The sequence below is a fragment of the Lepisma saccharinum genome, chromosome 7 (assembly GCF_977018435.1).
Source record: "Lepisma saccharinum chromosome 7, izLepSacc3.1, whole genome shotgun sequence".
Taxonomy (NCBI): Eukaryota; Metazoa; Arthropoda; class Insecta; order Zygentoma; family Lepismatidae; genus Lepisma; species Lepisma saccharinum.
The window spans coordinates 63,841,045-63,867,984 of NC_139235.1; the positions used below are offsets into that span (position 1 = coordinate 63,841,045).

The 26,940-nt window shown below is 38.1% G+C and overlaps 1 protein-coding gene across 1 annotated transcript in view; it reads right to left on the reverse strand.

Moving 5' to 3' along the window:
• wge (BAH domain and coiled-coil containing protein winged eye) overlaps window positions 1-26,940 on the reverse strand; it is a 184,012-nt gene that overhangs the window by 148,008 nt on the left and 9,064 nt on the right. The window lies entirely within an intron of this gene.

Consider the following 26,940-nt stretch of genomic DNA (forward strand, 5'->3'; position numbering starts at 1 on the left):
CAAAAACAGAGGGGGGAAAGAGACAGAGACAGACTGAGAGAAAAAGAGAGCGAAATACGGTGATGGAAAGAAAAGAGGGGGAGAGAGGGAGAGAGAGAAATTGACAGGCAGTGAGAAGTAAAGAGTCTAGATGCACACACAAAAAATAGATCTTCTTAACATACGGATCCCGTGCAGGGGTGCAGGTACAAAATAGTACGTAGTCAACGCTGTCGATATTCCAATCTAGAGTTTATGGTTCCTTCCATTACATTACATCTACAGCTCACGAGACAACGAACGGGGGTTTAAACTGTCCCACGCATATAAAGTAATAACTATACGCAAATCCGTTGCTGAAAAAGTTCTCGTACGCATTAAATGATCAGAAAACTAAACACGTTATTATTTTGCTGCAGCCTGGATGACGCAGTGGGGGGACAGTAATAACACCTGAGAAGGAAGTTCAAAAAGTTCCACCAAAAAGTCACCTGTCACACTTCTGACCGGTACACCTTATCGGCAGCTCACATCGGATTCATTTTACCGTCACGACTCCGCCTTTTCCACCCTCGCCCTAAAACTCAACCTCCCAACGTTCTCGGCCACATGTGAACATTAACACCGCGCTGTGTGCTTTGGTGGGCGAAGGAAGTCGTACCATAAACTTACGCTCCGTTTCGTCTGATACAATTAAACTGCAGGTAGCAGGCAGGCCGTAAGTCCTAGCCGCTCCAAAGCGTATCCAGTGGATACGGGAAAAAAGGCTACAACGAAGTACGGCACCAACTGACTCTTCCTGTGACGTTATCTCGAAACGCGCATAATGACTGCTGCTGTAGAACAATGAGCTCGGGAACAAAAAAAGAACGCTGTTACAAAAACCTGATGTTGGCTGGTGTTGTGTCATGTTGAAAATTAGAAAGAAAACACACATCATCCCTCCCCCTCCTCTTCCTGATATTTCCACTTAGTCCACCCAAGCGGGAATGTAAGACTGTACAAACTTACTAATGCATATCATTTGCCGAGTGTCGGTAATCTCTGGTAACTGCGCCATGGAAAGAAATGATGTGTCCAAGTGGAACACATGTACAATTTCCCATACATGATCTAAAAGTTACAAGTTTCTAGTTAAAGGCTCCTTTCTATCTCTACAGATGAAGGATAAGCACAAATAACAACTTCCAGTCTCTTTTCTATCTCTACAGATGAAGAATAAACACAAATAACAACTTCCAGGCTCCTTTCTATCTCTACAGATGAAGGATAAACGCAAATAACAACTTCCAGTCTCTTTTCTATCTCTACAGATGAAGGATAAACGCAAGTAACAACTTCCAGTCTCTTTTCTATCTCTACAGATGAAGGATAAACTCAAATAACAACTTCCAGTCTCTTTTCTATCTCTACAGATGAAGGATAAACACAAATAACAACTTCCAGTCTCTTTTCTATCTCTACAGATGAAGGATAAACACAAATAACAACTTCCAGTCTCTTTTCTATCTCTACAGATGAAGGATAAACACAAATAACAACTCCCAGTCTCTTTTCTATCTCTACAGATGAAGGATAAACACAAATAACAACTTCCAGTCTCTTTTCTATCTCTACAGATGAAGGATAAACACAAATAACAACTTCCAGTCTCTTTTCTATCTCTACAGATGAAGGATAAACACAAATAACAACTTCCAGTCTCTTTTCTATCTCTACAGATGAAGGATAAACACAAATAACAACTTCCAGTCTCTTTTCTATCTCTACAGATGAAGGATAAACACAAATAACAACTTCCAGTCTCTTTTCTATCTCTACAGATGAAGGATAAACTCAAATAACAACTTCCAGTCTCTTTTCTATCTCTACAGATGAAGGATAAACACAAATAACAACTTCCAGTCTCTTTTCTATCTCTACAGATGAAGGATAAACACAAATAACAACTTCCAGTCTCTTTTCTATCTCTACAGATGAAGGATAAACACAAATAACAACTTCCAGTCTCTTTTCTATCTCTACAGATGAAGGATAAACGCAAATAACAACTTCCAGTCTCTTTTCTATCTCTACAGATGAAGGATAAACGCAAATAACAACTTCCAGTCTCTTTTCTATCTCTACAGATGAAGGATAAACACAAATAACAACTTCCAGTCTCTTTTCTATCTCTACAGATGAAGGATAAACACAAATAACAACTTCCAGTCTCTTTTCTATCTCTACAGATGAAGGATAAACACAAATAACAACTTCCAGTCTCTTTTTCTATCTTTGCAGATGAAGGTTGAACACAAATAACAACTGGAAGTCGATGTAAGAAGCAATGTCTTCACTAAGAATCTGGCCATGAGGACGAAGTTTTCTAATTCAGAATAAAATCAGCGCAACAACTTCCTTCAAGCCACCAAACCGTTCAACTACCCCTGAAAAGGGAAAATACTCCGAAGTCCCTTTGGGGTGAGTTTGGCTCATTGTAATTTGGCGTTCCCAATGCATTACATCAGGCATACTGTAATCAGTACATTATAAAACTTTCATGCCCACTTTTCTACTATAACAGGGTGTCTACCAAAAATAACAAATCCAAAATTCTTGAATTTTTCTTGACCTTTTTTCCCTTTTTCTTAACATGTATTTAATCACCCCATACTTAGGTATAGTTTTAATTTAAGAGAATATACATTTTTATTCAATGAAAAAACCCCTACCACAAAATTGGTTAAGCCGAGAACTGAAGCTGTACTTTATTAAGAGATTTAGACTTGCTTTAATTAATGCATGTAAAAATTAATGCTTCAGACTTCATCCTGGATGGGGGATGGGCACATTACCTTAATATTTTATCAAAACTTCACGCATATAAGACTGTAATTCTTAAGAAACAATTTTAGATTTCCAAATATTTAATTTTATCAAATCCCAGTACATGTATAGGCTATGACAATAAAAATTCACTATACTGTAAAACATAGCAAAAATTCTTGACCACAAACATAATTTCTTGACTTTCTTGACTTACGTGTTGATTTCTTGACTTTCTTGACTGGTAGACATCCTGTACAATCATATGGACGTATTCCGAAAGTGTACTTTTTGAAAATAGTTTCGATCACTTGTAGTGCACTTTACACAATTTGTAGTTTTTGAGCAGCTGTTGGAACACTTCCTGGCTTGATTTGCTTTATTTTACTTCGCTTTTCTTCCACTTTTGGTTAATCGCGAAGATGAGGATGAATGGTGATAAGGTGAGATGGGTGTATACGGACGACACAATACGAGAATGAGAGGATTATATTGGCTGTGAGTCCAGACGCCAGAGCATCGCTAGTCTGCACCGTCCCCCTCCCCAAAGTTAGCCCTCAAGTTGCTCTTATGAATCATACAACACTAAATATTATTCGGATTCGGAATGTACTAACATATCGAGAAAGATTCGTCTCATTCAACGAAATGTATCAAACCAATAGCAAACCCAGGCACTTTGCACGCCGTCAAAATGATTCAGCAATCCGGACTTTTCCTATCCAAAAAAATTTATCGTCAAATTTTGTTCTCGGAATACTAGTGTCGCAACATTGGCTACGAAGAACATGTTCTTCGGCCGAATGCTTGGCACAGAGGTATCTCTCCATTTCTTACGAGATCGATCTACACGCCAGCTGGGGCATATCACGAGATCAATAAATAGATTATGTCTACGCATCAAAATGGTCCATGATCACGACCGCTTGTAATAACGTTCTACTCTCTTAACGTAACAATCTACAAGGTTTGAAAAACCGCACAACAGCAGCAACAGGAAAAATTGTTTTCTCTCTCTCTTTACGACAGCCACTTAGAACCCTTATTGAGACCCATGGCATTGGACAATTTGTATCACTGTTAAGTGGCAGAGCTATTTTTTTCTCTTTGCTGTTGATGATGTTGCTTAAAAACATTTCTGGCAAGAAATCCCACCGCCCCCGCGTGCACACGTGTGCGTGTATGCTGATCTTGATGCGAGAGGCCCACAGCGGAGACACTGTTGCCAATCTAGTTGCTTTTGTACTGGATTTGATCCGAAATCAACTTCACAAGTATATGTAGCCTACTGTGTCCCTGGAACCTTTGGAGCAAGGCTGCGCATAACGGAAGGGAAGGGGAGAAAGCGAGTTGGATGAACAAAGCAGTGCGCGCCGCTGTAAACGGCTGTTAGCTGAACTCGCTTCCCCTCTCACGAGCTCATTGGTCGTGAACTCTCGAGTCACTACTTGCGCAGAGACTTGCTTTCGTTCCCTCGCTCCAGAGTATACACCATACACATTCTGTTAATGTACTTGTATGAAAGTATTTACGAACCAAAGTTCACTCACTTTGTAAAATATGTTCTACTCAAACAAGCGCCGTCTTGAAATATATTTGGGGGCAAGCTTGGCATAAACATTATATACGGTATACGTACAGTCAACGACAAAAATAATGGTAAGCAAATTGTCCACCGCTATTTTCATTATTTTTTTTATTCTACATCGTGTGTAGCTTTAAGGAATGAAACTATGTTGGTTCGAAGCAGGCATTGTTCTCTGCTATTGACATCTTTATTTCAATTCATTGTCATCACATTGTGTAATACAGACTGAATGAAAATGGTGGTGGACAATTCGCCTACTGTTTCTTTCGCCGGTGGGTGTACGAGTACAGGTATGAAAAAATCTAGTGGTCAAGATTACTAATTTAACTAAAATAATTGCTGACCCTAAAAGTTAGAAGAATTTTATTTGGTAAAAAATATTTTCTGGCTTCCACCATCCCCATAGCCATCACACATTTTTCCTATTGACGATAAAACAATGTTTTCATTATAGTACAAAATTATGTAAAGCAATAAAATAATGCCTGTAGTGTTAGGAGGCCAGGTTTAGGGCTGTTAGCAACGCATTTTTAGCGATGTGTTAGCAGCTGGGTGGCGTCTCATTCGACCCCGTCGCGTCATACTCAGCAGGACAGTACGCTCCTTCATATGGAAGAGCAGAGGATTTTCACCTCCTCGTAGGAACAGCCTGGCGCTCTGAAGCACCAGGTTCAGTTCCCCCGATAATCACATCCTAAGAACGCTACTGGTCAGGCCCGTAGCCAGAATTTTATTTCGGGGGGAGGGGGGCTCATCCCTTACCAGCACGGGCGTCGCTAGAAATATTTGTAGAGGGGGGTAAGGCCATAGATAAAACTTGATTAATACAAATAATAATGACAATAATAATTTGTTATTTTACAATAATAACTATTATAAGTTATTAAAAATATATCAATTTTAATCCAAATGTATTGTTATTACATAAATGGAGACACTTTGCTACTCAATCCACCGTATCAGTGAATATCTAACACAAATTGTGTCCATTATTTTTCTTATATTTTGTAGTTAGTGTACTGAAAATCATAGTTATTGTATTTTGTTATTTACTTTTATACAATCGTTCAAAAAAAGGCTTTAACAGTTAGTGGTAAATTTTACTTATAAAGTTTATATTCTGTGACTTCTCACAAAGAAAACTAAAGTTTTGGAAGCTGTGGATTTATTTATTGTTCGGATTTAATGTAAAAAAAAAAGGTAAAGTTTCCCCCTGTGCAAAGCACCACGCCATGAAGGCGTATAGGGGGTGTGGGGGTAACGCCCCACACTTTCTTGATCCGGTCGTGAGTGGGGGTGATGTGATCAGCATCACGCCCCTGACCGCCTTTACCCCCCCAGGGTTTCCCCCAGGTACCCATGTTATTCGACGCTGGGTAGGCGCCGGGGCCGCTTCCACCGTTAGAAAAGTTCCCGGATTTGAACCGGCCGGGGATCGAACCCGGGACCTTGAGCATGGTAGTCAGACGCGTTACCGACTGAGCCACCGCGGATTTAATGGTAGAATATAAAAATATAACCTGGTTACTCTATTGTACATTAAACTTTTTTCGACGTAATGCAGTTTTTTCTGTGGCTATAACTTTATTTCTGTTATTAACAATAAAAAAACACACTTAAATTAGATATTTGTAGGATTTCGGAGTGAGCTTCAGCCCCCTTAGCCCCCACTGGCTACGTGCCTGTACTGGTTGTACAGTCACCGGTAATAATAATTGGGCACCTAGATCCTGCAAGGCGTTATGCGAGTTGCCTAACTCTACGGCGATGAGTGGAATCAAATAGCAAACTTTCAAAACCTTACCAAAAGGTGCAATCTAGATCATTTTCATTTGCAGTGGGATGGCAACAGTGGCAACCACTGTTTCGAAACAAGAACACATTATCGTCGCCATAATAGTTTTCACAGAAACTCAAATTCCGGCCTCTACAGTGCTACTGGTGAAAATCTCACGAAGAATAGCTTGTAACAATGTCAGCTGAGGGCGAAGCATAGCAACAATTTATTTTATATTCAATAGGAAATTAACTTAGACGCAAACACTAACGGGACATATACAAGGCAGCTATTGTCGAAAGGAAAATGCACGCTCGTTGTACGCGCTTTAACAGGTTTCACTTGCAAAACACAGAGCCTGTACCACCTACTACTGAACGCCTATTAACACAACTAATCGAATATATAATAACGTGCACTTTATCGAATGTGTAATAGCCACAAGTACGAGAATGTATAGGTTGCAGCACAATATAATAACAACAAATGTACACGTATAGATTCAACGAGAGATGTGAATTATTGAAAATCGGCAATAAGACTTTCAAAAGCAGCCACCGCCAGTTAGAGATATAAAAGTCGCAACTGATAGATAACTGGGGAGTCAGAATGAAACAAATGTACACGTATAGATTCAACGAGAGATGTGAATTATTGAAAATCGGCAATAAGACTTTCAAAAGCAGCCACCGCCAGTTAGAGATATAAAAGTCGCAACTGATAGATAACTGGGGAGTCAGAATGAAACCTGACCTCGTGTTTGAACAACATATTAAGATGATCTCACACCATGAGAAAATTAGAGCACGTTCCTTGTCAAGCCTGTGTAAACTTTAGTCACGATTATTGCGAGAACCAGTCGACAAAACATTTCAAAATTTTACCTCAGCACTGAGAAAAAAACGTTTCTACAGAAAGACTAATGTTTTCATTTACTGCATCAAAATCCCAATAATTCGTTAATTAATTTTACTCGTGAAATATTTTTTTCACATTTCTTCACAGCTGACCCTCTAGAGGCCAGTTGGGCTGTGCAGATCGAACTGGCTATTTTTAAAAACATAGATTGAAAATTGTCAGAGGAAAGTGTTCATGAATGAAAAAAAAAAAAAAAAAAAGTGGAATTCATTTTCATTCACAAACTCTGGCAAGTACAAAATTTGCACTATATTTTCCCTCACTTTTCCAAGATTTTGTATGTTTTTCAAAATTCCCTTGCCGGCTCCCGTGGCGGAATGGTTAGCACATCGCGCTACCACGCCAGGTGTCACGAGTTCGAATCCCGGCGTGGGCATGGATGTTTGTGTGTGTCCATTCATCAATTTCATCATATCATCACTCATCCCCATCTTCGCAAATTAGCCAAAAGTGGAACAAAAAGGTAAGTAAAATAAAGCTAACCAATCAGAAAACCTTGCTTTTTCACTCAGATTTATTTCTCTCGCTTGTCAAGGTTTCAAAGGTCGGAGGAGGGAATCCTGTCGATTCACCACAGAAAGATCGTGGAATTAAAAAATGAAGAGAGTGTACCACATTCTTCCTGCTCGAGGTACACACATCTTCACAATACACAATTCTATTGTTAGCAGCATCAGGAGAGCGTCAGGGGATACAGTTTGATTCAAGTTTGCTCAGCTAGGCTACCGCGGATTTAATGGTAGAATATAAAAATATAACCTGGTTACTCTATTGTACATTAAACTTTTTTCGACGTAATGCAGTTTTTTCTGTGGCTATAACTTTATTTCTGTTATTAACAATAAAAAAACACACTTAAATTAGATATTTGTAGGATTTCGGAGTGAGCTTCAGCCCCCTTAGCCCCCACTGGCTACGTGCCTGTACTGGTTGTACAGTCACCGGTAATAATAATTGGGCACCTAGATCCTGCAAGGCGTTATGCGAGTTGCCTAACTCTACGGCGATGAGTGGAATCAAATAGCAAACTTTCAAAACCTTACCAAAAGGTGCAATCTAGATCATTTTCATTTGCAGTGGGATGGCAACAGTGGCAACCACTGTTTCGAAACAAGAACACATTATCGTCGCCATAATAGTTTTCACAGAAACTCAAATTCCGGCCTCTACAGTGCTACTGGTGAAAATCTCACGAAGAATAGCTTGTAACAATGTCAGCTGAGGGCGAAGCATAGCAACAATTTATTTTATATTCAATAGGAAATTAACTTAGACGCAAACACTAACGGGACATATACAAGGCAGCTATTGTCGAAAGGAAAATGCACGCTCGTTGTACGCGCTTTAACAGGTTTCACTTGCAAAACACAGAGCCTGTACCACCTACTACTGAACGCCTATTAACACAACTAATCGAATATATAATAACGTGCACTTTATCGAATGTGTAATAGCCACAAGTACGAGAATGTATAGGTTGCAGCACAATATAATAACAACAAATGTACACGTATAGATTCAACGAGAGATGTGAATTATTGAAAATCGGCAATAAGACTTTCAAAAGCAGCCACCGCCAGTTAGAGATATAAAAGTCGCAACTGATAGATAACTGGGGAGTCAGAATGAAACAAATGTACACGTATAGATTCAACGAGAGATGTGAATTATTGAAAATCGGCAATAAGACTTTCAAAAGCAGCCACCGCCAGTTAGAGATATAAAAGTCGCAACTGATAGATAACTGGGGAGTCAGAATGAAACCTGACCTCGTGTTTGAACAACATATTAAGATGATCTCACACCATGAGAAAATTAGAGCACGTTCCTTGTCAAGCCTGTGTAAACTTTAGTCACGATTATTGCGAGAACCAGTCGACAAAACATTTCAAAATTTTACCTCAGCACTGAGAAAAAAACGTTTCTACAGAAAGACTAATGTTTTCATTTACTGCATCAAAATCCCAATAATTCGTTAATTAATTTTACTCGTGAAATATTTTTTTCACATTTCTTCACAGCTGACCCTCTAGAGGCCAGTTGGGCTGTGCAGATCGAACTGGCTATTTTTAAAAACATAGATTGAAAATTGTCAGAGGAAAGTGTTCATGAATGAAAAAAAAAAAAAAAAAAAGTGGAATTCATTTTCATTCACAAACTCTGGCAAGTACAAAATTTGCACTATATTTTCCCTCACTTTTCCAAGATTTTGTATGTTTTTCAAAATTCCCTTGCCGGCTCCCGTGGCGGAATGGTTAGCACATCGCGCTACCACGCCAGGTGTCACGAGTTCGAATCCCGGCGTGGGCATGGATGTTTGTGTGTGTCCATTCATCAATTTCATCATATCATCACTCATCCCCATCTTCGCAAATTAGCCAAAAGTGGAACAAAAAGGTAAGTAAAATAAAGCTAACCAATCAGAAAACCTTGCTTTTTCACTCAGATTTATTTCTCTCGCTTGTCAAGGTTTCAAAGGTCGGAGGAGGGAATCCTGTCGATTCACCACAGAAAGATCGTGGAATTAAAAAATGAAGAGAGTGTACCACATTCTTCCTGCTCGAGGTACACACATCTTCACAATACACAATTCTATTGTTAGCAGCATCAGGAGAGCGTCAGGGGATACAGTTTGATTCAAGTTTGCTCAGCTAGGCTAACCGGGACTGACCTATATGTTAAAATATGATCTGAACCACTTTCGAATGTGCTTCCACCAGAAATTAAACCTCTCAATTTCTAGGCGACAGAGCCACAGAGCTATCAAGAAAGCCAACTATAGGGTGCAATAAAACCCTATAAGGTCTTAAGATGGGCATTAAACTCCAAAGTCCTAGGACAACCAATTGAGGAAGCTTTATCTATTTACACACACGAACAACTTAGTCCTAATACTGAATATGCAACGAACATACATTCAACGTACTGGTACGAAAGTCGCCATGGAAACTTTCTCCAGCAAGCGAAAAAAAATAGCAGAGCGGACGATGCACGCTGCTCAAGAGTGCTGATTGGCGTAACCAAACTGCAAGATCTCCATTGCGTCGGGTGCAATGGTGCACTTTTATGAGCCTGAAACTGCACAGGAAATGAACAAGAAACAGGATATAATTCAACAAGCACGCCCATTCAATTAAACTTTCCAGTAGCTGCAGCTATATACATGGGTTGTTACGCAGTCTTCAATTGAACACAAAGAGTACAAGACAACCTGTTGTTGCGAGAGTCACGTATTTACCCGGTTGATTTTTTCTTTGGGGGAGTGGAGGGGGAGGATGGTTTAACATGAAATTCCTAGGAGTACATTTCCAGTGTACGCACATGTACGAACTTGCATTTTGTGAATGCCTGACTACGTATTCTAAACACGCAAAAGTGTAACGTAGGTGCTGCGTTGGCTAGGATTTACTTGGACTTCGTGAACACACACACGCATCAGGGATTGGACATTGATCTGTGCCCTATGTATATCGGCCAGTATAAGATATCGGTAAGATTACCAACCGATACGAAATATATATCTCCTCTAAAGAAATGGTAAATTTTGCCAATGTATTTATTTTTATGGGCATAAACACGTAATTCATGTACAGTTATTTTCTAAAGTAAATGTCTAAACGCTTAGTTTCTTATCCAAATGTAAAACCCACTACAGTCACCTGGATACATAAATTAATTAAAGAGATTAATGAACCATTCATGTTATTGAATGCACATTTTAAATTTTATATCGGCTTAATAGAATATCGATATCGGTATCGGCAAAAAGTTCTCCATCGGTCCATCTCGATAATATATATAATATAACATTGTTGCCTCGAACATTCCCATCGAAATTGTTTAGAAAGAAATAGTTCATTGATTAATTATGAAGCTATTAATACTAACAATAATGACAACTATTAGAATCTTTTTATTCTCGGGCCACAATTGTGAATTCCACTCAAACAGTCTCTGAGTATGAGAAACCCGAGATATTTCTCGATGGGGAACATACCAGGGGCTACATAGAAAGCAAGTTACACTAGGGCTACGGGATATTTCAGAAGTATAATTTTTTTCATCATTTTTCTGAGCCATTTTTCATAGAAGACTCTACACTTTACGTTGACATACACCAGAGCAGTATTATCCCGAAAGTCCACCCCATCAACAACGATTCTAGACCACAGATATAATGAGTGCTTTTCTCTTCCTTCTCTGAAGAATACCTCTGCCGGAAACGCTCCGTAAAGCAAACCCGAATGATAGGACGCATCTTGGTGACAGTGACGATTACAAATACTTCCTGCCCGCAGGCACTTCCCATCGCCACAAGGACACGACAACGCCATCAGACGAAACGAGCGAACGTACTATAATTTCCATACTGGAACGCATAGAATATCCTCCTGCACGTGAACACGGCAATTGGAAGTCGTTCCGACAGAAACTGCCGCCCAAGGCAACATTGTAGTGTGTGTGTGTGCCACGATTTAATATACTCTGTCCAGGGTATATCTGGAGCAAGCGAACGAAAACGGGTCTCTGCGCAAGTGGTGACGCGAGACGACTCCACCAATGAACACGCGAGAGGGAACGAGACTGCGTGGAGGCAGCGACTGCAGTTACCAGCCTTCACTCTGCCCACTCGATTCCCCCCTTCTCTGCCGCTATGCGTGGCCTTGCTCCAGAGATACCGGGAATAGAGTATAGTCGGTAGAGCGTCAGACTGTTACGTGGGAGACCGGTCCCGGGGTGAGTGATCTAAGATCTTGTCCCTGCATGAAGCGACTCTGGGGTTCACCCAGCACCAAGTGAATTGGTGCCTGAGGCAACCCTAGAGGGCAAAGGAGGCCAGAGCGTGGTGCTGATCACATCACGTCTAAAATGGCCGAGATCGAAAATGTGCCCTCATGGGAACGGGGAAGTATACCTACCTGTATCTACATTCTATAGCAGAGCTGTAGTATGTTGAGGATTCGCTGGACCTTTGACTATGCCAGGAAATACCTTTTCTAAAATTCCTCTCGTTTCGAAAACCTGTTAATTAATTTAAAAAAAAAAACTAGAGAAAAATAATGAAGATCTTAAATATAAAAAAAAAAGGTAAAGTGTTCCCCTGTGCTTAGCACCACGCCATGAAGGCGTATAGGGGGTGTGGGGGTAACGCCCCACACTTTCTTGATCCGGTCGTGAGTGGGGGTGATGTGATCAGCATCACGCCCCTGACCGCCTTTACCCCCTAGGGTTTCCCCCAGGTATCCATGTTATTCGACGCTGGGTGGGCGCCGGGGCCGCTTCCATCGTTAGAAAAGTTCCCGGATTTGAACCGGCCGGGGATCGAACCCGGGACCTTTAGCATGGTAGTCAGACGCGTTACCAAATTAAATATATAATAACAAAATTGAGTTATTAGCGAGAAACTTCCCTTTTATATCCCCCCTTCCCTAGAATGCAACTATGCAATAGTCGCCTTTACAACTCCAGCCCCCTCCGAAAAAAAAATACTCTGCTTACGCTGGTGTGTCTGTGTCTACATATTGTTTACTTTTACCGAAACTATGATTATAATTGATTCAGAAATTACACAAACAATACAGTAAAAGTCATTAAGTAATAATAAACCATCGTTCACGTTTTTTAATATAAATAAAAACAGAAAACAATATTAATTTTTAAATATTTTGCCGCCCACAAAAAAAGTTGACACGAATCGGCGAAGTACTCTTTTAAGGAATTACGCAGTTCTTCCACGAACTCGAGTACGTTGCGTGTGAGAGAAAAACACGTTCAAGGCATATTGGAAAATGCTGAGAAGAGACTTTTCTGATGATGCATTTCCTGTTATTGTCTTATGCAGTGAATTCAGTAGTGCAATATGGGAATTTCCAACCAAACTTGGCGACTGCTTGGAAAACCGCACACGTTCAATATGTACTGAAAATCCAATTTCGAACATTATTCCACAAGCGTTCATCGATACCAAACAGTAGAATCATAAAAACAATATAATTTCCTCATGCACTAAGAAAGAAAAACATTGCCTTGGCAATTAAAAGCATCGATATCGGCAAGAGAAAACAAATCACGACTATTTTCAACTCAACCCTTAAATCAGTTTCAAACCAAAGTCTGGAACTCCATGTGATTTTCAGGCGAATTGGCAGGATTTGTTTTCGGGTGGTGGCAAACTTTTGATACAAAAGAATACGGAAGTAACAATTTGGAATACATCTGTCACTGACTACTTTTCTCCAAAATATTATCTAAGACATTAAACTCGAATAGCAGAAAATTTACGATTTTGTGGCAAGATTTACAGAGTATGTGACAAATGAGGTGAAATCTATGAGAAACACTAAAAAATATATCAGGGTAAATACTACTTTTGTATTATTTCGCGAAATTCTATGCATGAAAATATGGTTTGGTTTGATGTTTTGAGTCCACTTTATGCACAGTAAGGCTAATCGGGACTGGACCTACAGTTTAAAGTGGGATCCGAACCACTTGTGCCTCCACCGGGTATCGAACCCGGGACCACACGAAAATATGTTTAGCAGTAATTTATCCACTTCAAATTCTAAGCAAATTTTGGGCAACATGCAAACGATTTTTTGTTTTGTTATCGAGATTTTGAAAAATAAGGGTTTTACATATAAAGGGCACATATCACTTAAATTCGTCAAGATGTTCATAGCATAGTTACTCTAATTAATGCAATTTTAATGATTGTTTTTTTTAAATATATTTTAACATGCGAACGGGTGAAAATATTATTCCCTCGAACATCAAGTATATGCATTTATTTTAATTCATTTCGCGATTAACCAAAAGTGGTAGAAAAGCGAAGTAAAATAATGCAATTCAATCAACTTTCATTCACCAGTGAAAACAAATGTTTAAAATTTACGAACCGGTTTCTAATTGAATTTCTACTGTGGTACGTACAAGTTGTTACTACTGCTGTTGTAGTATCGGAATTTGGCTCCAGAATGCCTGATTGTTTTACAAAATTCATTCAGCATGGTATTTACATAATCCTAGAGGGAAAACATATTCCTTGTCTGTGAGAAATTCCGAATAGCTTGTACAAAAATTTTTTATTGTCTCTTATAACACATGTAAAAATAAATTGTGCAAGGATTTCCAACACTCTATCTACAGGTGTTGCTGCATTCGAAATCTGTCAACATGAGTTTCATGAACTCGTTCAAATCTAACTGGACCGGAATTGACCTTGCACATTTTACTAAAGGTAAGTTATTATTTGCCCTTCTTATTAGTTGAATCTGGGTCCAATCTTATCGAAAGAAGAAACAAAGCACCAAAAATTATACAGATATGCGACATTCGCCTACCTATTTGGAGAGTGTTCAGCTGCATTGGTTATATTGTAAACGGGTGTCCAATTTAACATTTTTCGCTTAACTGTTTGCAGGCAAGGAAAAAGTTTCAAAGATATTTGTGTTACAAGCTCTTCATACCCTTGGTTCTTTCGCGATAAACAAGATCTGAAAAGTCTAATTGGAAAAAAAAAAACGCCAAAAAAGACGAGCTATTTCCTGCAGATTTCCATGTACAAATACGAATGATTCATACCTTCCACCCACATTTACAGTATTTCTATGGACGACGACACTGGCGTACGTGGACAATTGTTTGAATGTAGTTCACAGCCCAATTACTGATGATTCTTAAGAAACCGCATCGTAAATCAATATCACTTTGTCAACAGGACAGCAGTTTCCTCTGTAGTCTCGTTTTCCAAAGCTGACGAAGATAGATCTTTAGTCAGCTAAAATATCGTTAGGCAGAACTGCGATCACATCAGAAGCTCGTTAGTTTTGGCCGTGTTTACTTTGGCATGCTTGCTCACTTTAGCGACTTTTATGTGGAGGTTAGCGGGTTTTTTTTTAAGAAAATGCTGGCAACACTGTTTTTGTAAATAGGGATCTTACTTTGTCCATTTACCTCCCCGGCTGTCCTTTCAACCTCTACAAGTGAAAGCGAAGATTATTTATAAACATATCCAATAGATAGGAGACATCTAGTTTCCAGTTCACAAAGGGTCAATTAAAAAAATAAATACTTGTAGTCACAATTTCCGGATTATAACGTTGTGGGAACGAAATGAGAAATGTAGAATTTTGGAAAGAAAGCACAGAAAAGGGGAGGGGGTGAAAAATCTTGCAACTGGAACGAACTGTTTACGAACAACAATATTTACTTAGCGTCTTGTAATACTATTTAAAGTTTATATGTATCTGCTTCATTTTGAAAGAAACGCGTATGGAACAAGTTTTTGTTGTTGACTACCACACTACTAGAAATACAATTGAGTGAGAAAATAAATTGCAATTATTATTAGTCATGTAGAACAATAATCTTGGCGTTGGTCTTTTCAATAACTAAAATATTCATAATTATATGGTGTCACGAGTCAACGCGATAAGTGAATGAACGTGTGTGGATTTAGCAACAATATACTTGTATACTGACCAAGTATTTTTTTTTTCAATCATATGCGACAATACTGTTGCTCGGTGGAGCCTTAATATTCCTCTTCGTTACTCCACATAATGAGAGCGAATCAAGATTTTGGAAAGAGTTAGGAAAACACACTCCTAGATAAAGTGGTCCAGGGTTCGATTCTCAGCAATTCGAGTCCTGATTTATGATTTCCGACTGAACTCATCTATGCATACTTTCACAACGACACGTATATCTTGTCTGGGATTCAAATCCAGACTGAAGTGCATACCCATATTTTCGGCCCCGCGCCAGCGTCGCACAAACTCGCTGCGTAAATCGACCACACAAACAAGCAAGAATCCCATTACGGTTCCTTCAGAAATTCACGAGCAGAGAATGAACTTCTAAAAAGCCGATGTTTCTGCCTCATAATCGCCCACTTTTGTGCGCGTTCTGATTTTCTTCTCTTTTCTTTCCGACTTGGCTTTAGTAACCATGACATTCAGTCCCTCGCTGCAACCGGTGTGGTTCCCCTCCCCTGCTTCCCCCTCTCTGACCAAACCTCCCTGGCAAGACCCGCGGCGGGATGAGTGGCGCAGCGTTGCCACATCGTGCGATTCTTCGATTCCACTCTCCGGCTTCAGTTTCTTGACAACTTCGCGTCCGAGATTGCCAGCGCATCCCAACCTCACAACTATTTTCTCCCAATTAGTGTCTTTTTGTAACGTTGTAATATTTTATTGCGAAAACCACACGCAAGCGAACTGAATGTATATTTCAAGTGGTATATTTTAGCATACTATTTACCAAAGAATGGACAATTTTAAAAACACGCATTTCAAAAGGTTTTTTTTTAAAAAAATGTGTTTAAACTGTTTCACCCTTTTCTTCCAGTGATTTTTTTTACAATGTCATAATTTCTGTGACTTACCTGTACATCCGATATTCTGTATCCCCCCCCCCCCACCTTTTGAAAAATAAAATTAACATTTATGTATAGCTTCCCCCCCCCAAATCTGAAACCGTGATGTTGTTGTAGATCCACACTTCTTTACGTATTTCTTATGACGACGAAGGAAAAGAGATATAACGATAAGTTCAAGAGCGAGCACAGAGAGAAAAGGTTGTTTGAACTAACCAAAATATTGTTCCTCGTAAACAACAAGCAAATGATTGTTCACCAACAGAACCTTATAATTGATATTTTAGTAATCCTGCATATTTGCTTACAATTACCATCATCTTGCTCCCATCAAATTTTTGAGGAGGATACAGTATCTCTGATGTGATAGCTAAGGTGTCACGTGTAACGTCTTGATAATATTTTGAACTCCCACGCCTCTCCCCCATGTCTTCGCGCAATATGTTCGTTGCGCGACGGCAGGAAAATTGCGTTCATGTGGGGGGAGGTACTCGATCTTTAACTATAAACTTGCCTCGTTAAGTATTTTCCAAAAAAGCTACTAAAGATCGTGAACTACAGTTTGGTCCAAAAATATATCCCCACCCGAAGGTTTTATTGAAAGCACATGAGAATGAAAACAAACCTCATTCTATTGAAAACAAGGACCCAGTATTTTATTATTGGATTGAAACATCTTATTATACACTAAGTTTTATAACATATCAGATAGGGGGTGCTTAAGGGGGCATGGAAGAAAATTAAGGGGTGTGCAAGCACACCTTCGCTCCCCTCCTGGTTGTGCATTACCCTGTGCCATGAGGCACGTAGGAGACTATAATAGCACCACTGTTGAGCAACTTTTACCCTTAGCGGTTTCCCCCATTTATGAAAGGCTGAGAGTGTGTCCCAGATTGACATAGACGGGAAAATTCCCACATAATATTAACGACCCTGAGAGTCGAACCCAGAATCCTGTGTTGTGGTCACAGGCTCTTATAGAACACAAAATGTTGTGACAAATTTCACAAAAATTGAAAAATATAATGGATAGTAGAAGAAGAAAATTGATGATAAATAGTGTAGAATACTACCTTCTTTTCAATAGAATTAGGTTAGTTTTCATTCTCATGTGCTTTCAATAAAACCTTTGGGTGGGGATATTTTTTTGGACCAAACTGTAGTTGCTATTGGTATTTTCATCTGGGTTTTCTCTCAAAATAATCAGAGCAACAAGAAAGCACTGTTAAAAATACCACGTCAACTAAGAGGATAGTCCATAGTTCTTTTTTTTTTCAACTGCTTCATCAACTTTTTATTTCTTTGCAAGTTAATATGTATACAACGTCTAATGGTGACCTCGTCTCATTTAACACTTTCCTGAAAAAAACAAGCTAAGAAATAAACTTTACAGATGGGAATGCTTCCGTAACTCTATCACAGTTATGTTTGGTATGATGTCTGGATGTGTTTGTTTTATGTGCTTTCAGTGATAAAAATTTTCTAAAATTTGCATTTTATTTTGTTCTGAGTGAAATTTTAAATATTAAAATATGAAGGAAAGTAAGTTCAAAAAGTTTGTGTACAAACGGAAACATAGTATTAAGAACGGTGTTTATGTACCAAATGTTCTGCAGTGGGTCTCATTTCATCATCTTCTAAACAACTTATTTCAGCTTTAAAATGTTGATACACAACTTCCTAAACTTGGAAAACGCTACTGCTTCGGTTTTTATAACCAGCCTCTAGAATTAAGAATTTCACTGACCTTACTACTAATGGTCGGATTTTCTGGAAACAAGTTTCATGTCGCTGACTCTAGAAGTCATTATGAATTCAATTCGTGGAGTTAAAATGAGTGTAGTTTCGACATTCTTCAACTTTCAATGCACTGTAAATTCACTAAACTCCGTACCAGCTAACTGTAGACCAGGTGAACAAGAGAACAAGTCTCTGCGCAAGTAGTGACGCGAGACGGCTCCACCAATGAACAGTGAGAGAAACGGGATTGTGTAATGGGTGACGGGAGCCGATTTCCTCGAGGAAATCTGTAAGCTTTGCAAACTTTTGAAAAGGATAATACCGAACGCACATGGCAAACGGGCCGTATTTTTGTCTCTAGGTCCGTACGATTGGTTTAAGAATTTCTTAGGGAAATATTAGGGATAAAGCTGCAAGAGCAAATTTTGACAAGCCGTGCATTTAGCGTACGGACTAAGGTCTGGACCGTAAGTTTGGCAACGCTGCGCTTTCACCACTCGATTTTCGGGTCTTCCTCTCCGCACAACAGTTTTGCTACCTTGTGCTATGACGTCAGACGAGGAATTCCTGCGAGGTTAGGTTAGGCCTGTTAGGTTCCATTAGCATAAATACAATGACAATTTATTATTTAGGCTAAGAGAACTAAACTTAGCTAGCCTAACCTAACAATGTAGGCATTTAGCCTAAAATTAAAAAGCCTTCTCCCGTGACGTCAGAACACAAGGTTGCTCAAGTGTTGTGCGATAAGTGAGACCCTCGATTTTCCTCCTCCTCCTCCTCTGCCGATATGCGCTGCCCTGTTCTACTACAGTTAGTTGCGACAGGGTATATATATATATATATATATATATATATATACGGTATACGTGCGAGTCCAGGGGTGGTTTTCATCTTCAATTGTAATATACGAATACATGAAGTATAGTAAAAATGCACTCGAGCACAACAAAATCTAATAGTTTCGCACGCACGTATTATGTGGAAGGAAGAAACAAAATATAATTTTAATTGAGCTGAACATAGATTTATTTCCATTTTACAAAATTATTCTTCTATTTTTAGATTTCTAATAACACGATTAACTCTAGACAACCTGCGTTTTCATAAAATTTTAGAGTCAGTTTTTAATGCCGTTTCTATAGTTCTCTTACAATGCAGCCGATAAATAACTCCTTTAATATTAACAAGATTTCTCTTTGATATTAATTGTACAATGTAATTATTTTTATGAAATAAAAATGAAGCAAAAAAAACATATTTTCATTAATTGCTTACACAGTTAAAAAAAAAAGGTTTTAATTGTGTCAATGGACTATATTTCTACAGTAAGGGACTGCAATAACTGCAATATTCAACTCTTTAAGATTTCAGAAATTCTCAGTTGGGTTTATTTATAATAAATTATTTTGTCTCTATTACGACTATGAAAGAGTATCTGACAGATTAAACTTTAGGCCATTATCAGATACGAGAAGTAATGTCAAAATTAAATTTGTAGAAGGTATTATGACTAGTCTATTATCATGCGTCGATAATCTTATGAGGTTAGGGCTGAATATCCCAACATATGGTGTTCGAAATTAACTGAAGAGTATGAGTAATGTGTAATACATTCTTCACAAAAAGTTTAGAAATTTGCTATATTGGGCAATAGGTGATAGGCACAGCCTTGGAATAAAACAACATATGGTATCTGTCTGCCGGAAGTTCTCGTGGTTTCGCCGACATACGCCACTGTGCCTATCACTTATTGCCTACTATAACAACATTCCAAACTATTTGTGCCTAATATAACAATATTGCGAACTTTTTGTGAGGAGTGTGTAATGGGAAGAAATCATTTTACATAATCTAATAACTTTATATTATGTGACGAAGAATAACCGTATTTTTTTGGTATTTTGTTTAGACTTTTAAATTTATAATATACGATTTAAATTTCTACACTGCCATTAAGATCTTGATATCGTTCTTATCTTTGTTAAAGATTTTGAATGTTCTAATTATGTTAACTTGTTTCTTCGTTTACTCTGTGGTAGTATATTTATATTCTGTGTGTACGGATAAAGTGGAATTTCTCTGTATATAGCAGTATAAATGCTGATTTAAAATAAAAATAAATAGTAACATTATAAATTAATGTTAACAATCTTATTTAACTTTTCACTGCTACACTATTTGCAATCTAAAATTGTAAAAATCCTTCTTATCACTAACCTTCCTTTGTTTTGGTCATGTAGCTACTGACTATTTATATTTTGTCCAACCCAATCAAAGCATGGCTACACATTGGGAAAGAAATATGAAAAAAATGCCCTCTAAATGTATTTTTTATTCTACGCCGTGGAAAAAATAACCCACCCCAACCCCCTTTGGTATGAATTAATATGTGTGCATGCGTGCATCTAATAAATGGTCTCAGCTGCCATTAGCGCTGGTGCCAGGAAGGTTTCTGAGTGATTATGCGTTCTCAGGTCAGATGCCTCGCAGTGGGAGGTTATAAAAGCTACAGTCATGCAATGGAACTCCATCTTGCTTTTACGTGTTACATTTGTGAAATTTTAGCAACATGCGACATGAATACTATACAATATGTATAACTGGAAAATGTTTATGATTTACTGACATGCAAAAGGAAAACAGTATGTAACAAATGGCACAATCAACGGATGTACGCTCGACTAAAGTCTCTTTGCTCTACATGAGGCAGAAAACGAAAGTTGAACAATAATTTGTCTTTGGTTTCTTTATTATTTAATTAATTACAGACACATGGTGAATACTTCCTTCACAGCGGCAACATGTATATGTGAAAATATAAAACAATCATGGAATAATTACGAAATAGTTTATAATAAATCTTGTTTATAATAATATGTACAGTTTGTATACATTTAGCATTGTTGCGGCACTATCGGAATGACGCTGAAATTCCTACCCTTTATTAAATGCGAATGAGTCACCGACGAGGATCAAATTTGAATTTATCACATAAGGCCATAATAATATGCTGCTACTTTGTGTTTTCAAAGTGCATTTCATTGACCACAGATTTTGTCCATAATTTAGAACACATAGTTAAATATCAACATGCTCACCTCCACACAAAAATACAAATGGAAAATTAAAATTGCCAATTAGACAACAAAATAAAAAAAAAATGTTGTGTTTACTTTAAATAATTGAATTAATTACGGCTCATTAGTGATTAGAGACAGACAATCAAAAACATTCCAGTGTAAGCACGTTTCAAAACCTGTAATTGCATATGGGTATCTCGCTAATATTATTACGGATCCATTTTCACAGATAATTAAAATACCAAAAAGTGATAAAATCAAAATTACAGAAATGTTTCAAATTCTTAACGAAGTAATGTGTATATATATATATATTATATATATTAAAAGCAGCAAAAACATGAAAGGCATTCGATTACATACATACGTATATAGAGAGTGTAGTTACAAGAACGGCGACCTCAGATGAATTCTGTATAGCACGCGCGGGATTTTAGGGGTCCAAATTATTTATGGGTTTCCACGCGGGGTACATGATATGATACTTGCTGTTCTTTGATCCACTAACCTCACTTAGTGCAAACAGGACCTTGAAATATTTTCATGTAGTGATAAAGCCTTGGGTAAACATTGTTAGCAAGGGAAAAAACAACATGAAATACTAGGAGCTGAAACTAATTCTGTTAATATCTGAGCAAAAGAAAATAACATGCATCAAATTTATTTGCTGCGTTTCAAAAATATTCAACTTATATGACTGAGCGTATATTTGTTGGTTTCTTCGTTTTGTCGTTTATGCATTTTGAATGTATCAAGAGAAACTGAAGATGAATCAGGAGATGCTTTTTTGTACTTGAATAGAAAATTTAATGCGTTTTATTGCATGTGTGCATTTCACTGCATCGATCATTCATTTATCTGATTCCGTGCATTTTTCTGTTATTCTTTAATTTGTTGCTGAAGATGTAAAAAAGTTCTGAAAACATTACGGTGAAAATTACTGACACATCAATTGTAGTGACCCGCGAAAGGTTCATAAGAACGAGTGGTGACAAGTAATTTAAACATAATTTCAACAAGCGTATGGACACAATCGATCTATTACTGTGTCTCATCATGCCATACTTTATTTATTAATACGTATTTAATTACACGAGTATTAGTTAATGGGAAAAGGTTATAAAAATGTTAAGTTGGTGCATAGACTTCTAAAAGAATTTGCCGGGCCGCGGTCTTAGGAAGGTTGAGAACACTGGTCTAATTTATAACATTTGCTGTATTCCAATCCCAAAGGAGAATACATTTTTCTAAACATCAAAATGGAGTTATTAAGTAATGGAGTATCTTAAGAATTTTAAATAACTTAGCTTTGTTTGAATAAGTTAATAAAATATATTCATTTTCTGGTGAATTTAGATGTTTGATAGAGGCCAGTGGCGCAGCTTATAAGGTAGGGGGCCCAAATATCGTCCCCTAGTCACTTTGCGTGCCTGGAGACCATATCAAATGACGTAAGATTGATTGATTTAGTTTATTTTACTTCGCGTTTTGTGCCTCTTGGCTAATTTGCGAAGATGAGTGATGAAATGATGAAATTGATGAATGGACATTCACGAACAACCAAGCCCGAGCGGGATTCCAACCCGGGATCCTTGGCGTCGCAGCGCGATGTGCTAATCACTCGGCCACAGAGTCCGGCAAATGACGTAAGATCTCCAATATTTTGTATTACCTTCGCCAACTCTCTTTACCTGGAAATCAAGTCAAAGCGCTTGTATAATCTATTGTTAGTATCAAGACAAATTAATTTCGTAAGGACTCAATATCGCAAAACCAAAAAAAGCATGCCTAATTTCGTCCCCCAAAACAAGGTCGGAAAACATGAGGGTAATAATGATTTGCCAAGGTATTCATGTTACTTACAAAAGGCCATTACAAAAGTGAACATAATGAACATAATTAGTAGAATGTAGCAAACTGAAAACATAAATTTAGCACAAATCAGAAACAATATTATGTTTAATTGAAAAAAAAAAGAAGTTATTATTTATTTGTAAGATGAACCTTTAGCCTTCCAAGGAAGTAGCACAAATAAATCGCACACAGGTTTTGGCTCCTGTGCATGTTTCGTGGAAACATATGGAACATTTGTGCAGCGGATCTCGTCGACGAAATTAGGAACTTGACGGAGAACGAAATTAAGAACAACCCTCAAACTAACATGACGGTTCCTACCTTTTCAACAAGTGACCTTGATGGAAACCAATGCACACACCCTTCTATATTGCCAACGTACCTAAGCCAATGACATGCAGCGAATATAAAACTTACACTTATACTGGGTGTAAATGACTGCTAACAATGATATTGCAACAACTCACCTTATCAAGAAACTTCTTCGTTACACCGGACCATAACTCGTCTTGAGCCCAAAATTTTCACAACTGGTTCTGTTTGCCTTTCTCAATGCTGGAGTGCTGGCGCCGACTGCGCTTCTACGGTAGCTACAGGGCCGAAATACCGAGGGGGACGAAATTCGGGCCCCCTCCCTACCTTATGGACCGTAGGGCCGAGTCCACCCAATAATGTGTGGCATTATTATATATTTGATATCGTTATTCGTGGTGGATTGCTTATTGAAATCAGTAAATAATATTTTAAAATATAAATAAGGAAGGCATGTTGGCGTGCCTTAATATCATGATGAGGATTTATGAGATTGTGAACTTGCAACTCAAGTGATTGAGCACACGGAATGTTTTTTTTCAAAAGTTGGCGTCCCTGGGAAGCTACAAGTTTATATATTTTATAAAGTTAATTTATCTGTGTCTGTACACCACTAACAACCACTAACCACTAACAGCGAGATGAAACTGAAACTTCTTTAAAAATCTTCCCCTACTATCCTTCCATCTTATCCCCTTCGCAATTCGAGCGGCACCAGAGGCTGACTGTCTCCATATTGAGCAAAATACCGCAATCGCACCAAATGACTCAACGAAACTACAAGTAGGCTACCCGAAGAAGGGTTAAAAAAAACTAAGTTTTATTGCTTCCTCTATTACGCCTGGCGCCACTGCATAAAGCTGTTGCGAAATAATATATATATCGGGTTACAAGATTCTGCGCAGTTATTGCATACAAGGCGAACGCAATGCAAGAAGCCAGGAACGTAGCCAGTGGAAGGGCTAAGGAGGCTGAACCCCCCCCCCCCGAAATCCTACAAATATACCATTGAAATAGTATATAGTGGTAATTAATTTTACTTCCTTAGCAGGATTAAACATTAGATCGAAAAAATTTAGTGTATAATAGAGAATCCAGATTAGCTATATTTTTATTCTACCATTTAATCCAAATAAAAAATGGATCCACAGCTTCCAAAATTTATAGTTTTCTTTGTGAGAGGTTGTAAACTGAGTAAAATTTGCCCCTATAACTTTTAAAGTTAAGGACAAAATACAATAACTATGAATTTCAGTACACTAATGGACAACAGTTGTGTTGGATATTCACTCATACAGTGGATTCAGTAGCTTATAATAATAATAAATTTGGATTAAACTTGGTTATCTTATAATAGTTATTATTGTAAAATGGCAATTATAACCGTGGAAATAACTATTATTGTCATTATTATTTCTACTAATCAAGTTCTATCAACGTCCTAGCCCCCTCTACAAATATTTCTGGCAACCCCTGTGCTCATAAGGGATGCCCCCCCCCGAAATAAAATCCTGGCCATGGCCTGCACGAAGCTAACCCCTTCATGTTGAACACGCGCGATCCGTTTTATTGCGTAGTTACTAGCCTCTGGCACGATCGATTAAAAATGTTGTGAATGATTTGACTGGAATATCCTGAAATAAATAAATTACTGCCCCTTCAATCGTCGACATATGCATTTATCATTGAATAGCAACAATTGAAATGACAAAAATATTTTGTTTGTTGTCAAAGCAGTGGATATATTTGACTAGTCAATAGCATGGAGCCCTGTATATTATGGTATAAAAAGGTTGATTGAATGATCCGAACCACTATGCAATGTGCCTCCACCGGGTATCGAACCCGGAACTCCTTGATTACAAGGCGACGACGTCATTACCGGGGAGCTATAATATAAAGGATAGCCTATTTTTGTTGTTATTTAGCGTCGCTATTCTGCCACAACCTCTGTCGCGACGATGAGGTTGAGCAGTAATTAGATGAAAATGTTGAAGGGACGATCACAGAGAACATCAATGCCCAAGCCGGGACTCGAATCTGGAAATTTTGACGGAGAAATCGAAAGTCGTCTACTTCATGCTGTTAAAAAATGTATATTTTCTATGGATATCTATATTTGTCCGACGTCGGTTTGGCCTCAGCCACCGAACGTACTACAAGAAATGCGTAATTGCATTGCAGCAAATCTTCAAATGGATATTTACCAGTGGCGGCGATTCGGTCCCAAAACCGGGGGGGGGGGGGGTGTCAAAACTAGTAGGGCAAAGACAGTATATTTCCCTTTGATTTTGTATAGTGCGGGGGCAAAAGTGGCGAAAACTGGGGAGCAACTGCCCGCCTCGCCCTCCTTCCCCTAATCGCCGCCACTGATATTTACGCACACGAACGGTACAGACTTCAAATATATTTTCCAATCTCTCGTGCACACATTTTCCTCGACATTTTTGCAAGAAATTATGATCAATGAAAAAAATGCATTTCAAGTGTTTACATTCCTGCATACAATCTCCCCCTTAAAAAAAAAGAACCGTGAAGATAAAAAAGAACCTGCTTAAAATATTGCCATGTTATGCAAGAACATCTTCGCAATTAGCCAAAAGTGACAGAAAAGCGAAGTAAAATAAGACAAATCAAACAAACAAATACATATCAAGACACCGTGGTAGAATCTTACATCTACCGACAATAAAATGTACATGCATCAAATCACCACATATGCATGTTTCAATTCGTCTAAAGATGTCGTCCAGAGTTTATTTTCAGCATTATACGTATAAATAAACTGACCGATACTACAGGGTTCCGGGTGCAAACATAAAAACTCTGAACACCATGCTTCTAATAAATATTCTTCTATAATTGTTGTATAATTATACGAGCGGCTTGACACACGTATATTTCGCCACTCGACTGACTGAAGGGATGAAAATTTCAGAGCTGAGAGGGACATTGAGTTTAATAAACAAAAAAAAAAAAAAGAAGTTCCGTACATTGTAAGAATACAAATTTAGTTGGAATAGAACATGCAATGCAAAAACGTGAAAAAGAATAAAAAAAAGTTGTGGAACATAGGATTGTGATAAAGAAAATTAAAAGCGATAGTGCCTGTTTGAAAAATGAGTGGAAATTATCGGGAGCTTAGTTACGATAATTCACTGACAACGCAACTTATCGAACTAGTCTGTCGTTCGCTCTGGAAGTTGGTTCATTTCAAGTAATGAAAAAGCAGAAAGCTTTTATTTTTATTGTAAATAACATAAATAAAGTTTATTTGTTTGTATTCGAAGAGAATAACGGAAGTAAAGACACAGGAACCAGGCTGTGTTTTCACATTCTACCATTTAAACCAAAGAATAAATGGTTCCAAAAATTAGATATATAATTTTTTGTCAGAGGTTAGACAACGTAAGCTTTATGACTGAAATTTTCCCTTCAACTTTTTAAACCTTTTTCTTGAACGAGGTGTGTAAAAGTTAATAAAAGAAATAGAATAACTATGCGT